The sequence below is a fragment of the Haematobia irritans genome, chromosome 2 (assembly GCF_050003625.1).
Source record: "Haematobia irritans isolate KBUSLIRL chromosome 2, ASM5000362v1, whole genome shotgun sequence".
NCBI lineage: Eukaryota > Metazoa > Arthropoda > Insecta > Diptera > Muscidae > Haematobia > Haematobia irritans.
In genome coordinates, this window is record NC_134398.1 from 215,948,798 (window position 1) to 215,952,812 (window position 4,015).

The 4,015-nt window shown below is 31.9% G+C and overlaps 3 non-coding genes across 3 annotated transcripts; all 3 read right to left on the bottom strand.

Annotated features, from left to right (window-relative positions):
* Window positions 1-294: 294 nt before the first annotated feature.
* On the bottom strand, window positions 295-367 carry TRNAV-AAC (transfer RNA valine (anticodon AAC)). The gene has a single exon. It is a non-coding gene; the product is annotated as a tRNA-Val (tRNA).
* Window positions 368-1,431: 1,064 nt separating this feature from the next.
* TRNAV-AAC (transfer RNA valine (anticodon AAC)) lies at window positions 1,432-1,504 on the bottom strand. Its single transcript has one exon. It is a non-coding gene; the product is annotated as a tRNA-Val (tRNA).
* Window positions 1,505-3,356: 1,852 nt separating this feature from the next.
* TRNAV-AAC (transfer RNA valine (anticodon AAC)) lies at window positions 3,357-3,429 on the bottom strand. Its single transcript has one exon. It is a non-coding gene; the product is annotated as a tRNA-Val (tRNA).
* Between the last annotated feature and the right edge of the window lie 586 nt (window positions 3,430-4,015).

Here is a 4,015-nt window from a genome sequence, read left to right on the forward strand (position 1 = left end):
TTCCTACTGTACCCTACTACTATAGACTAGAGGTGTACACGTGAGTAATATTTTACTCACGCACACTCACGACGGAAAAGTCTTACTCGCGCACATTCACGCACGATATTACCCAATAGGACTCACGAACAATATCGTGACTCACGAATAATTTTATATTTATAATCTTAAGAGTTTAATCTCCTAACATCCCAGGTTATTTTCGTGAGCGTATTTTTCCGAGATTCGTTACTCATGCATGTCACGCTAACGCACATTTGTCTTGTGCAGTTTTTCACAAAATTAATATTTGATTGTTTCCGCCCGGGATTGAACCGGGGGCCTTCCGCGTGTTAGGCGGATGTGATAACCACTACACCACGGAAACCCATGCCTAGATAACGATTTATTCTAAATTTTGAGCAAAATACAATTTTGTGTTTAAATTTAGTTCTCCATTCTGCCACTGTCAAAATTTCATTCCCTCTACATATGAAAATCACTTTCCAATGGCCATTTAATTCCCCTAAAAATATAACTAAATCTCTATTTGCCAATGCTAGTAAAGATATTCATTCATAAAATAGTTTTAATGGTTGTCCCATTTCACCCCAGCAAAATTCCCACACAAAAATGGCCATAGACAACAAAAATCAAGTTCTCATTTAGGTTTGCAGAAGGTTGTGTGGTAAATCGGTGTTTTTTTTCTACTGTCGATATTCCAAATGAATCATTTCAACAGAGATTTTGGCAAAATTCCAAAAAAATAATCTAGAAATTTTCTGCAAAATTTCCCATCATTGATGACGACATTAAATTCTGACACAGCACTGTAGAACTCATAATTGCAGAGGAGGTCGTCTCGTAGGATGGCAGAAGAAGTTAGGCGGATTCGAGTAGGAGGGCGAATCGTATTTCGCATTTCCTTTGCCATTGGCTTACGACTGACTAAAGCAATATCCTTTTTTGCCATAGTTTTTGTGTCCCTAACAAAAATCATCCTTTATGAGTTTTCCAAGAGCAGCAGTGGTCGTATAATACGGCAGCACAAGCAATGCGTAGTTATTTGACTATGAATGAAAAAGAATCGATTTTTTTTTTGGTCCTCTAAGCAGCACTCTTCTTTTTTGTTGGGGTAATGAAGATGGCAAAAAACAAAAACCCTGACAAAGACATTGCAAATATTGACTGAGCCATGGCCTTAAAGGTTATTTTGGTGATTATCAAAATTATGATCTCATATGGGGTGGGTGGTTTAGTTCATATTTTCATAGCTTCCACACAAAGCCGAATATGGAGCTTGTTTTAATAGTTCGATAGAGAATAACCCACATTAATGGAACTCATATTGGATTATTCGTAGATTTTATAAAATTTTACGAAAGTTGGAGTGAAAGTAAATTTTGGTTTTATAATTGGCCTTTAGACAAGAGGGTGTAAAATACTTTCCAATGTTTCCGCCCGGGATTGAACCGGGGGCCTTCCGCGTGTTAGGCGGATGTGATAACCACTACACCACGGAAACGTATACGAGTACAGGAACTCTATCGAATATTGTAACAAGATATAAATAAACCAGCCCGACGTCACATCAATTTTCTGACTTTACACGGAAATTTTATATTTTGTTCTTTTTTCTAAATTAGTACAAACATACGGTACCATTTTATGTACAAAAAATAAATATGGTACCATACAATCAGATGGATCTTATCTAATTCTTACATTATTTCAAAATTATGAGTTACAGTTAGAATTTATTGAAATATAGAAATTGGGTACTGTCGATATTCATGCATATAGTAGATGGGTACAATAGGAATTTCTTCATAAGGATATTAGTATTCCTAGAATCATAATATAATAATATTATCATAGCATCATTAAAATATTTTCGTCTATATCGCTCCATTAATTAGATTAGAGCCCCCATATAAAATTATGGTAATTCAAACATATAGTAGGTGGGGACAGTGGGAATTTCTACATAAGGACATTAGTATTGAAACCATAGAACCATTTTTAATTTCTGCTATATCGGCCCGTTATTTAAAAAGGGCTCCAATATAAACCGATCAGACGATTTCTTGTCTTATTCAAAAATTATGAGTTACAGTTAATGTTCATGGATAAAGTAGATTGGTACAGTAGGAATTCCTACACACAAAAATTTTTTTTCTGATTCAATCACGAAATTAATTGATCAAATTAATTTTTAATTGAAATGTCTTCAATCACAGAAATGATAGTATCAATTAAAAAATTAATTGAAGGTCAATTAAAAAGTTAATTGATCCAATTAAGAAATTAATTGATACTATTATTTTTGTGATTGATTTTTGTTTCAATTAAAAAATTTGTTGAATCAATTAAATTTTTAATTGAATATTTTTTAAAACTCAATTAAAATTTTAATTGGAAAAATTTTCGTGAAATATTTTTATGTGTACATAAGGAAAATATTTTTCACCTCCTAGTATCCACTAATATTCTACAATCTGGTTGGTTCAATCGAAGAAACAAAGGTTACAACTAGAAGTGCCAATATGTAATAGGTACTTTTAGTTAATGTGGTATCACAATGGCCTGAATAGTCTAAGTGAGCCTGAAACTTAGTCGGGCTGCCACTTTAACCTAACCTAATATTTTACATATATCGGTCCATTTATTAGGAGGGGCCCCCTCTCTTCCGATTAAATTTAATGCACATCCAGTATGAATTAATTCCATCTATGTAGTAGGTTAACACAGTAGGACTACATCATAAATGAAGTATTAGAAAAAGAAATCCAACATTTTTTCATTAAATTTAATTCATCGGATTTAATTTATATCGATTTGGAGAGAAAAAAAAATACTATCTATATGTATTGATTCCTACTGTACCCACTTACCACATACAAGGGATAAATTCCTACTGTACCCATCTACTATAAACACCAAGAATTGTACTAAGGATGTATTTAAGGCAAAATTCTCTTTCGAACTTTAATTTTTGCGTTCGCATTGTTATCCGTGAAGAAGGAACATTTTTTTTGAGTTGGGTACTTTTAGATTTATTGGGGTATTTAGATTTATTGGGGTATTTATAGAAATTTGAGTCCCCTCTCGTTCAATTAAATTTAAGGTACATACAGTATAAATTAATTCAATCTATATAGCAGGTAAATACAATAGGAATACATGCATTTATGCATTATAAAAAGAAATGCATTATTTTTGAATAAAATTGAATGCTTGGAATTTTACAATTTTGGTCAAATTCATTCATTCCAAGACAGTTATATTTTTATAACGATGTAAATGAAACAATATTTAGAAGAAAACGTAAAATAGTATATAAACAAAACTAATCTAGAACCAATAAAAATGCACATTGTTTCCGCCCGGGATTGAACCGGGGGCCTTCCGCGTGTTAGGCGGATGTGATAACCACTACACCACGGAAACATATAACTTTAGCAGTGAAAAATGTCCTAAGCAAAGAAAAATAAAATTTAAAAATTTATGGACAAATAAGGGAAAAGTATTGGGAAGTAAGTTGGACCAAAATGGACAGATACTTAAAAAATAACCCAAAATTTTCTTATTTATCTGAAATTTTCGTATATTCCCAAACTAGTTTTTCTTTCAAATTTTTAAGGAGAAAAAGAACTCACTCTTGTCCGAGCATTATTTACTGGAAATTTTAAGAAGATGAAAAGATCACCCTTGCTACAGGTGGATATCAAAGGCGAGGGAACCACGGTTGCCACAATTAGTAGAATTCTACACAAATTGTAGATTTTTATTGTTTGGTAGATTCATAGAATTCTTGATGTTATGGTAGATTTTCTATAGGAATAAAATTTTAACAAAATTTTCTATAGAAATAGAATGTTGACAAAAATTTGGACAGAATTTTCTATGGAAATAAAATTTGGAAAACATTTTGTCAAAATTTTCTATAGGAATAAAATTTTCACAAAAATTTCTATAGAATAAAATGTTAGACAAAATTTTCTAGAGAAATAAAATTTGGACAAAATTTGCTATG